This window comes from Ziziphus jujuba, chromosome 12, assembly GCF_031755915.1.
Source record: "Ziziphus jujuba cultivar Dongzao chromosome 12, ASM3175591v1".
NCBI classification, from domain to species: Eukaryota; Viridiplantae; Streptophyta; class Magnoliopsida; order Rosales; family Rhamnaceae; genus Ziziphus; species Ziziphus jujuba.
Genome location: NC_083390.1, coordinates 26,428,320 through 26,440,472, shown reverse-complemented (window position 1 = coordinate 26,440,472; position 12,153 = coordinate 26,428,320). Strand labels below are relative to the sequence as shown.

General features: G+C 34.4%; 1 pseudogene; it reads right to left on the bottom strand.

Annotated features, from left to right (window-relative positions):
- Positions 1-8,133: 8,133 nt before the first annotated feature.
- Positions 8,134-9,193, bottom strand: LOC125418554 (photosystem II protein D1-like; annotated as a pseudogene).
- Positions 9,194-12,153: the final 2,960 nt, after the last annotated feature.

The following is a 12,153-nucleotide window of genomic DNA, read 5'->3' as shown; positions in this document are numbered from 1 at the left end:
ATGGTGAAAACAAACACTTCCAAAGATTTTTATGTTGTCCAAAGATGGTTTTTCTCCATACCATATCTCATAGGGTGTCTTGGACTCATTGGCTTTAGTGTATGCTCGATTTTGGATGTAGCTAACCATGTATATGGCTTCGGCCCAAAACTTCTTTGGCATGTTCTTCTCATGTATCATGCACCTTGCCATCTCCATCAAGGTCCTATTTTTCCTCTCATAAACACCATTTTGTTGTGGTGTGTATGGTGTTTTGAATTGATGCACCATTCCATTTTCTTTGTAAAAATCCTCCATAGCCAAGCTTGTATATTCTCCACCATTGTCGGTTCTTAAGCATTTCATCTTTACATTGCTTTGGGTTTCCACCATCTTCTTGAATTCCATGAACTTCTCAAGCACTTGTGACTTGGTTGTTAGAAAATATACCCAACACATCCTTGAGTAGTCATCAATGAAGGTTACAAAGTACTTACAACCTCCAATTGATGACAAACTCATCGGTCCACACACATCCGAATGGACTAGCTAAAGCTTCTCCTTAGCTCTCCATGAACCGTCTTTAGGGAATGGAAGCCGTGTGGATTTCCCTAGTTGGCATACATCACATAGGCTTCTCATCTCCTCAATCTTTGGCATGTCCTTCACAATGGCATTGGTGTTTTTCGTGGCACCATAGCTAGAATGCCCAAGCCTTTTTATGCCAAAGTTGAGACATGATCCCACTTTGGTTTTTAAGGCTTGTTCATTCTTAACTAGGTTCAATCTATAGCTTTTATCCTTCAATGGTACCTTAAACAGCTCATTACCACAAGCATCATATATAATACATCCATCTTTTGCAAAGTTTAAAGCAAAGCCTCTTCCTACCAATTGGGCTACACTAAGCAAGTTTTCACACAAACTAGGAACATATAGCACATCTTTTATAATTTTGGTACCCTCCTTGGTGTTCAAGCACACATCTCCTTTGCCTTCTACTTCCATGAACTGGCCATCACCAATCTTCACTTTGATTTTGTGGTTTCGGTCAAGCTCCATAAAACCATCCTTTTGGAAACTCATGTGGTGTGAGCAACCACTATCCATAAGCCAACCGAGACCACTACTTGTGGCCTTAAGGCATGTGGCCAAAAATAGATTCTCGACTTCTTCATTAACCACATTGGCTTGTTGTCTCCTTTGCTTGCATACTTTGGAAATGTGGCATTTTCCTCCACATCTTTCACAAGATGCATCCGGCCTCCAAAAACACTTGGATGGTGGATGTCCAAGCTTCTTGCAATGAGGGCAAGGTGGATGCCCTCCTCGGTTTTGATGGCTTTGTTGTTGTTGTTGTTGATTCCATCCACTTTTATTGTTGTTTGTGTTGTTGTTGGTTGTAAAACCGGTTTGGTTGGTGTTGTTGCTCTTCCTTCCTTTATTCCTCTTTTTGTTACCGTGGCCACCATAGAATGCACTCTCTATGGTCTCCTCCTTTCTAATGGCTCTCCTTTGTTCGGTTGCTTGAAGAGCATTGATGAGCTCACTCAAGGTTATTTCACTAAGATTTCTAGATTCTTCAAGGGAGGAAATCTTAGCTTCAAACCTTTCAGGTAAGCTCACCAATACTTTCTCTACTACCCTTTGATCGGTCAATTGCTCACCAAGGACCCGAATTTGATTTACCATTTTGAGCATCCTTTCCATGAAATCCTTGACAAGCTCATTCTCCTTCATCTTCAAGGTTTCAAACTCTCTTCTTAGGTTTAAAACTTGCATTTGCCGAGTTCTAGTATTTCCATGGAACTCCTCTTGAAGCTTTATCCAAACCTCTCTAGCACTTGTGCATGACATTATCCTTGTAAAAATGGAATCACTCACGGAGGAATGCAAGGCAGTGAGGGCCTTGAACCCCTTGGCAACTTCGGCCTCATGTGCATTTCTTTGTGCTTGGGTTGCAATAGCTCTCAACTCTTCCACTACATAACCTTCTTCTATGACTTCCCATAAACCAAAGGCTTGAAGGTAGGATTTCATTTTTATGCTCCAAGTGGAATAGTTTTGGCCTTTTGAAAAAATGGTTTTTGAAAAGTTTTGAAAAATGGACACAAGAACAAGCTCTCGGGTGGTGGTGTTTTGATGAGTTTCAACTAGCCTTTTTGGTTTCGGTTGGAAGGCTTTAGGCGGGGGGATCCTCTCACAAATAAAATGGACTAGGTTGAAAGCTCACACGGTCCTAAGAAATTACACTATGCTTTGATACCATGATGGAATTTGGTGTAGGTTTATGTTGTTGGTTCAAGGTGTTAGTCAAGAATGATTGTTGTTGGTCCTTGGTTCTTGATTTTGTTTTTTTTAGGTTTGTTAAGGTTTTGTTTCTGGTTTTAATGGAGGTTTAGGGTTCTTGAGAAGGTTGTTAGCTTTTGTTAAGAAGAAAAAAACAAATGTAGTAGTTGAGAGAGAGCGAGAGAGAGAGAGAGAGAGAGAGAGCCGAAATTGTTGTTTTTCAAAAAAATATTTTTTTTTAATATTACTTCCTCAACGTTTTGGCATTTGAATTTGAAAACCACCTCCATTTGACTTGCAAATTGGAGGGAAGCCTTTCTGAATGTTAAACTATGTTATAGCCTAAAATCAGATAAAAAAAAGTCCATTTACCCATTCAAAAATAATCAAACCCGAGGCAGTTTTGTCCAGATTTTTGGGCAACAAAACTGCACAAGGGTCAGATTGTTTGGGGCTTAACTCAGCCTTACCAGCTCCAAATTGGGCCATTCTTGTTGCTGCTGGTTCCTCTGCGTTTCTAGTTTATTATATCCAAAATTCAGTTCCAAATCCCAAACCTTCTTCAAAGGACATCCAAGGAAGTGGACTTAGGTTGCTGGAAATACAATTCCAGACACTGCACAAAAAAGGCCCTAAGCTTTAGTTAATGAGCTTAGGGAATTACAAAAGGATATTGTTTTTAAACATTACAAGATAAAATAAAAATGCATAAACATAAATAATGTTTGGTCTTTGATGTTGCAAAACAAAGAGTGCAAGTGTAACCGAACTACCTTGCACATTGTGGCAAGATCACCATATTTCAACAAGTAGTAGGTTCAGTCACATAAACGACCCCTTCTTTTGGGTCTAATACAACACAAATGTGTATATCGCGAGTAGTTGTTTTTAATTTTTCTTTGTTCTTTCATTGAATACTATCTACTATTGTTACTTGTTACTGGACGACTAACCAATTCCTAAAAATGAAAAAAAAATTCCAACAAAAAACATTTTCTCCAACCAATAAAGTATTTTTTAAAATGGAACATCTAATTGAATCTTGAGAATATGATAACCTCCTGCGTAAATTATTGGAAACCAAGAAACTGTCAGATTCACATTTTACCTGATCCTCAGTTTCGCGCTCAACACCAACAATAGAGAAAACCTTTACATTACAAGTACTACTATGGGTACTACAGGAATTTGAGGTATTTTCTATTGAATAGTACATAATTTTACATGGACAAGCAAGAAGAAAAGAAGAAAGAAATTATCTAACACTTCCTTTCGATATGGATTGTGAAATTTCGTTGCTATGTCAGAAGAAGGATAGCTATACTGATTCGGTATACTCTAAAGACACCCTTGGTACAATATTGACGATCTCACAAAGGAAAGATTCGATTTTAGTAAATGAAAATTTATTGATTTCAAGTTTTAGGGAATCGATTCCCCTTTGAATGTACAAGAATATGCAGAACTTAACATGTCTGGAAGCATAGGAGAACGTTCTTTTGCTGATATTATTACCAATATTCAATACTGGGTCATTCATACCATACTATACCTTCCCTATTCATTGCGGGTTGGCTATTCGTTCAGCACAGTTTAGCTTACGATATATCCACATACATATATTGACTTTACATTTCAAAAATTCATCCTGATATCGATCCATTTCAAAATAGCTCTAATTCAATTACTCATATAACATGTTTACACATTCATACGAGCTTATGCTTGGAAGAAGCCACACGTTATACCATATTCTAATAAATAGATAACCGTGCTATGATTCGCGTAAGTCTTGAAAAAAAAAAGATAAGATTTTGCCCCATCGTATTTAAAAATTTTTGTTTTTTTGAACATGAAGAGATAAAGAAACCATTGCAATTGCGGGAAAAACTAAGTGCACTAAAGGCACAAAAATAGAGGGTAAGGTGTGAAGAATTGTCATAGAATGGGTACCTCAATTTAATATTTGATTTGTAGCTGTTACTTATTGTTATATTAATCTTTTAACCTATTATAAAGATATCTTATAATTCATATAATAATTATACTATTATACTGAGTATACCTAAGTGAGTATATACACTAATTAATAGTAATTATTAATAAAGGGTATATAATGTATATATACTAAGATATAATAAAATTGTTTAGAGAATCATGGCAATTGTTAGCCACGAACCAGGCAAACCCTAGACCAAGCTGAAATGCCTTGGCCGAGAAGTCATAACCTAGGTTACTTTGTATTTTTGCTTTTATTTTATGTTAGAAATTTTGTGTAATCTAGGCTAGATAAGTTACTGTACAAAGACACCAAAATGTGTTATTTAAAGTGTATTAGCCAAAATCAAGGTTTAAGAAAACTAAGCACCTTGATGACATGAAAAGCACCTTGGTGACAAGGATGATGACATGGAAATTACTTGGTGACATGGAGCTTAATCATTCGGCCTCTCTCTCATCCAATGCATGGAAGGACATGTGTCATCATGCATGAGGACTACTTCAACATGAAGCACCTAATGAGGCAGCAACACTTGTCAACAAATTAAGAAGCATGGTGAAAAAGTTACCTTGCACATGTGGTTTGCTTCACCATGAAAGACTTGTTTTGTATTGATGCTAAAACCGGCCATGGTGTGCTTTCACACCTATTTTGTATGCTATAAGTATGTATTACATCTCAACAAATAAAATATATTGTATTTTGGAGAAAATACCTTAGTTTCTATTTTTGAAACCAAGAGAAACACAAACCGGCCAAAAATTGGAAAAATTTTCCAGCAACTTATGCAAACAAGCGCAGTATATCTAGACTCCAATTCAATTCCAAACATTGAAAACCTTGATCTCTTTAGATTAACCTTGCCCTAATCTTTTGGAAAATAAGATAATAAAATAAGGATATAATAAGGAGTCTATAATATAAGAGTCTATAAACTAATATATATATATATATATTTAATATATATTAAATAAAAAAAAAGAAAATATTATAAGTCTGTAAAGTATATAATAGACTAGAATTTATTAAGTACATATATAATATAATTAATGTCAATCAAAAGTGTAAATATGTAAATAAAAAAAGTAAATATATGTAAATAAAAGAAGTAAATAAATGGGCTTATTCATCTTTCTACATGCAATATATGTATGATAATTCACTTTTTTATTATGTTCATTATTTATTTTTATTATTCTTCATTTTTGTTTTTCCCTTCGCAAAAAAATTCATTATAATACGATCCGACAAAACAGTTTCTTAGTAAAATCAAGGATTCCTGAGAGATATAGAAAGATGCAGGACCCCCTTGCCCAATTTCAAGGACAAAAGAGACAAAATTCACTTTTTTATTTTGTTTGATAGAGATTTCCTGACCTGATTAGTAATTAGGGCTATCAATAAAACAAAGTATTCACATGATTCTTTTTTCAATTTAATCTTATGTTACCAAAGAAAAATCCTTTCTTGGATTTTTGACTTTGCTTCCTATAAACTAAATAACTACTTGGTTACCACAAAACAAGTAATAAATTTAAAACAAGTAATAAACTTTTGAATTTATTAAATATTAAATTAAGGATAAAATTAAGGATAAAGATGAATTGAGATGGTATTTTTTAAATACGTAATTATCTTGAATATATTAACTTTTTCTTTATTTTTAGATCGCCCGGAAAGGACAAAAGAAACATCTTGTTCTTTCTTCAACAATTTCTGAGCTCTAGTTGACCTCTCAATAGGATTCGAACCCAGATGAAGTTTTGACCATCTGTCAGAGAAAAAAGAACGAATGGATCTTGTAGGATTCCCAAGAAATTCTTTGATTTCTTCTGCAAGTAGATGATAATTCATTTGTTTCTCATGTTCCATGAATATCTGGGACATTGAGGAATATCCAGAAAGGAATTTAGGGAATCGAACTGATTCTATCTCTGTTTGTTCCATTTGAAGACAGGAAGGATCCCAAAGAATCGATCTTTCTTTTAGTTGTTGAATCTCTCTTTGCTTGATAAATGTATGATATTCTGAATCCTCATTATTAATGGAATCAAAGTGATCTCTGGATCGATCAAAAGATCCTTTCAATTGGCTAGAATCCATTACTTGAACAAAACTAGATCTTGTGGAATCATATTGAATATTTAACGATACATTCTGTACCTTGCTAAAAAACTGATCATGTTTACCAACCACTCATTGTCTAACCAAATCCAATTCTCTCTCGATATGTTCCTTAAAAATTCCAATTCATACGGATTTTTCCCTCAACTAAACAAGAGATCTTGGCGGAATTGCCACATATAAAATTGAGCACAATTTTGCAAAGAAATATCCCACTTGTTTCTTGACAAGAGATGGGAAACATGCTCAATATCATTTGATTGAATAGTTGACCCAACTCCTTATTGTTTGAAGAAACACTCTGCTTTAATTGGTATTTTTTTCACGAAAAACGAACATCAGATAACAAATCCAGTCTTCCACTAAGATTTCAAATAGCTGTCCCGAATTCAAGTTGATTATGTTTCGCCTCGTCCTTAGAAAAAGACGATGAAACAATTCCCAATCATGGTCCTTGCGGATCGGGTCATCCATAGGATATACAAAAAGAAACTCCAGATATTTGATATCTTTCTTGTTGAATGAGATCTCAATTCCAGCGATGGTTTTATTAGATATCTTACAACTAGAATCCCTCTTTTTTCCAATCCAGTTCCTCCACCATCTCCCTCAAAGAGAAGAGGATGGGTTATTCACATTTCATTTGATGGTCAAAGGCAAATTGAAAGTTAAGCAGTGGTAGTTCTAAGGATTCGCGGGGGGAAAAATGGAGATGTCTCCTATGTTACTCGTAATATATGGAAGTATTGATGTAATTACATAGAGTCATTCGGTCTGAATGCTATATGAAGAACATAAGCTAGATGAAGGAACGAAAAGACCTAAGATGTAGAAGATCATAACATGAGTGATTCGGCTGATTTTGATTCATATATATCCACTTATGTGGTACTTCATTAGATGATATATATAAGAATTATATGATATATATAAGATCCATCTATATAGATATCATCATCTACATCCAGAATGCCATATGCTTTTGAAGAAGCTTGTCCAATTTGGGAACAGATTTTGATTGATCAAAAAGAAGAATCTAGTTCAACCGATATGCCCTTGGGCATGGCCATACATAACATAGAAATAACACTTGAAAAGGGTGGACAATTAGCTAGAGCAGCAGGTGCTACAGCGAAACTGATTGCAAAAGAGGGGAAATCGGCCACATTAAAATTACCTTCTAGGGAGGTACCCAAAAACTGCTCAACAATAGTCGAACAAGTGGGGAATGTTGGGGTGAACCAGAAAATAATTAATATCTATAGCATATTTAGTTAATATATATAGTATATATAGTTAACTATTTTAATATTTTTAATATTTTTTGTTTTTAATTTAAATATATATATATATGGGCAAAGACGGGAATTGAACCGGCGCATGGTGGATTCACAATCCATTTGGCTACATCTGCCCTTATTACAAATTACAAACTTACAAATTACAAACAAATAGGTCAATTTACACCATTTATCATTTTCTTTTTTCATTCTCCGAACTAAAGGAAGAAAAAATGGAATTGAAACCTTTAAATTTAAAGGTAACATAAAAACAAAATTGAAAAGAGGATATCGAAAATAAAAATTTCTACATAACGAAAGTATGGGTATGTTGAAGTAAAGAAAAACAATTTAAGTAAAAAAACTCCTAAAGGAGCAATACCAAACTTCTTGCTAGAACAATAAATTTATTATTGCTCCTTTATGTTCAATAACTCAGTATACACTAATACCAAAGTCTTATCCGTTTGTAGATGGAACTTTGACTGCAGCTAGATCTAGAGGGAAGTTATGAGCATTATGTTCATGCATAACTTCCATGCCCAGGATAGCATGGTTGATAATATCAGCCCAGGTATTAATTACACTACCTTGACTATCAACAAAAAGTTGGCTAAATTGAAACCATTTAAGTTAAAAGCCATAGTGCAAATACCTAAAGCAGTGAACCAAATACCAACTATAGGCCAAGCAGCTAGGAAGATATATAAAGAACGAGAGTTGTTGACACTAGCATATTGGCAGATCAATCGTCCAAAATAACCATGAGTAGCTACGACATTGTAGGTTTCCTCCTCTTGACCGAATTTGTAACCTTCATTATCATATTCATTTTCTGTGGTTTCCCTGATCAAGCTAGAAGTTACCAAGGAGCCATGCATAGCACTGAATAGGAGCCGTTGAATACACCAGCTATGCTTAACATGTGAAATGGGTGCATAAGGTTGTTGTGCTCAGCTTGGAATATAATCATGAAGTTGAAAGTACCAAAGATTCCTAGAGGCATACCATCAGAGAAGCTTCCTTGACCAATTGGATAGATCAAGAAAACAGCAGTAGTAGCTGCAACAGGAGCTGAATATGCAACAGCAATCCAAGGGTGCATACCCAGATGGAAACTAAGTTCCCACTCATGACCCATATAATAAGCTACACCAAGTAAAAAGTGTAGAACAATTAGCTCATATGGACCACCATTGTATAACCATTCATCAACGGAAGTCGCTTCCCATATCGGGTAAAAATGCAAACCTATCGCTGCAGAAGTAGGAATACTAGCACCAGAAATAATATTGTTTCCATAAAGTAGAGATCCAGAAACAGGTTCATGAATACCATCAATATCTACCGGAGGAGCAACAATGAAAAAGATAATAAATACAGAAGTTGCAGCCAATAACATAGGGATCATCAAAACACCAAACCATCCAATGTAAAGATAGTTTTCAATGATGGTTATCCAGTTACAGAAGCAACCCCGTAGACTTTAGCTTTTGCGTCTCTCTAAAATTGCAGTCATGGTGAAATCTTGGTTTATTTAATTATTAATCATTAAGGACTCCCAAGCACATTAATTTTCTTTAAATAGATAATCGAGGGCTTGTTATTCAACAGTATAACATGACTTATAGAGCAACTAGAAAGAGATTCTTTAACCGGAACAAATTCAGTTCAGATGTAGGATACCTATCCAGAAGTTTTCGTAACTCAATCATGTATGATGGAATCATCAAAGATTTGACCCTTTCGAACTCTGTTTGTAACTCACTGTAGGCTTGAGAAACAAAGAGAAGATGTTTCCGAACGAGATATCCAGCAACAAGAAGAAGGAAAAGGATTGAATAGAGGAACTCCCGAACATTTGGTGATCTCAGATGTGTCGATATCAATGGTGACTCATTATTTCGATGAATCATTTCTTCGGAAAGAAGAATATTATGTAAACACTTACTTGAAATTTCACTTATCAGATTCCATTGTGGAAGACACAGTTTTTTCTGAAGAATTCACCATGATATATCTAATCCACGCATAATATCATGAAAAATGGATACAAATTTTTGGCTGCTACTTAGTATTGGTAATAGGTCTGAATATATGAAATTTTAGATATGAATCAGACAGATTCATATCTGAAAGAGGTTGACAATAAGTTCTTTCAAAACTGATTATTTGTCCTTCTATTAGAAGTGTTCCAGAAATGTTTGCAATCGAGTAAATAGCTCTACAAACGAATGGATTGGCCCGATTTGGAAAATGGAAAGAGTTGTACAAGTTATACTTTTCATCGCCATTTTATGGAAAATCGTTAAGTATGAATATGTTAGACACTTGTAACTCGATTGGTGAAATAGTATCTCTCTCCAAAAAAACATATTTTATTTTACCGCCACGCAAAGAAAATATTTTGTTGCGAGTGAACAAGATATTGAGGAATTGTCCATAAGTACAATCATAATTATTGATACGGGCGTTTTCCACATAAAAAGGGAATCCTTTGTTATAATAAAAGCAAAAGTGATGTGGATTATTCAAGAATCGAAGTCGATTTGTTTTATAAAAAGAAGATATCAATGAATTTCTATGAAATGGTTTCATGGGATTCAGACAACTGTCTTGATCGTGGGATATCATTGAAAAATAGGAATCCGTGTTATCAAAAGATTTCCTGCGATTAGTTCTAGTATGGAATTAGTCAATCATCCACTTTGGTATCTTATTGAACAAAAATGGTGATATTGTTCCTCCATTGACCAAGAATTTCTCTTTTTGGGAAGTATCATGATCATCCAATAAGAAGGGTTTCCATTTTTTCAAATGAACGATTTAAAGACCTATTGATTCTAACAACTAATTGCATCAGACTTTTCAATTCATAGATGTGGATCTCGGACCTATGAATGGGGATATTCCAAAAACTCAGAAAGAAAAAAAGGAAGCGAGTTAGACAGAAAGAGAAGAAACTTGGACAAAAATAGAAGTAACTTGGACAAAAAGAAAGGAAATGACTTAGACAAATCTTTTTTGTCGATAACCTCAGACCAATCAATCGAATATTGATTAATACGCAATCGATCAAACACTACTTCAAATGAAAATGGCTCTTCTGCTCAGAAATGAAATGTTCCAAATGTTCCTATAAATTCTTGCACCCAATGGACCATTTGTATCTATATGCATTAGGATCCCGATTCATGGATCTCTTGGTTCGAGAAATAAAAATAAGAGGGTCCAACCATTTCTTCTAACTCTTTTTCAAATTTGATAAATGTTGGTTAATCGTGTATTTCATTATAGTTCTATGATTCAGAGTATCATTTCCTATTTGATCCCTTTGAATTCTATATTCGAAGTTACGATCGGATCTATTCATTACAAAGAATCGATTCAATACATTTCTTATGTACCCATAGGTGTTATATTGGATTTGAATTAGATTTTAAATCAATCTATATTGATTGACTACGTCCATTATGTTTTTACTAGCAAATACCATTAATTTTGGTTTTGTATCTTCCAAATCATTCCCACTGGAGGTCCGGAGCCATTTTTTTCTGATCCTTCGATAAAAGTATTCATTTTCTTCATAAAAAATAGGAGGTAGAACCAATAAAGATTTCTTTTTCGATTCATCCCTAAAGTTGAATACCTCGTTCAAGAATTGTTTTTGATCCAATATGTAGGAATCAACAGAAAAGGCAAATCCCTTATATACACCAGATCTGGCTCGGTTATTGATAGAGTGAATAGATCTACTATTTCTTGAACTTCAAATTCAAAATCATGGTGTAACATGTATCTCCCCCTGTTCCAATCATGGAATAGATCAAATAAATAAATAAATGGATTTTTGTTCAAGAATGAAATCTTATTGGAACTATTAAGTTCATCCTTCAGAACCATATCACATCCCGGATCTGATGAAATAGGATGAATTGATACGGTTTTTTATAAATACATAATTATCTTAAATATATTAACTATTTCTTTATTTTTCAATTTCCTGGAAAGGACAAAAGAAACATATTAACTATTTCTTTATTTTTCAATTTCCTGGAAAGGACAAAAGAAACATCTTGTTCTTTGTTCAACAATTTCTGACCTCTAGTGGACCTCTCAGTAAGATTCGAACTAGATGAAGTTATGGCCATCTGTCAGAGAAAAAAGAATGAATGGATGTTGTATGAGTCCTAAGAAATTCTTCGATTTCTTTCGGAAGTAGATGATTATTCATCTGCTTCTCATGTTCTGTGAATAGCCGAGACATTTAGGAATATCCAGAAAGGCATTTAAGGAATCGGTCTGATTCTATCTATGTTCGTTCTGTTTGAAGAAAGGAAGGATCCTCAAGAATCGATCTTTCTTTTAGCTGTTGAATCTCTCTTTGATCAATCAATGTACGATATTCTGAATCCTCATTACTAATGGAATCGAAATCATCTCTAGATCAATCAGAAGATCCTTTTAATTGGCTAGAAT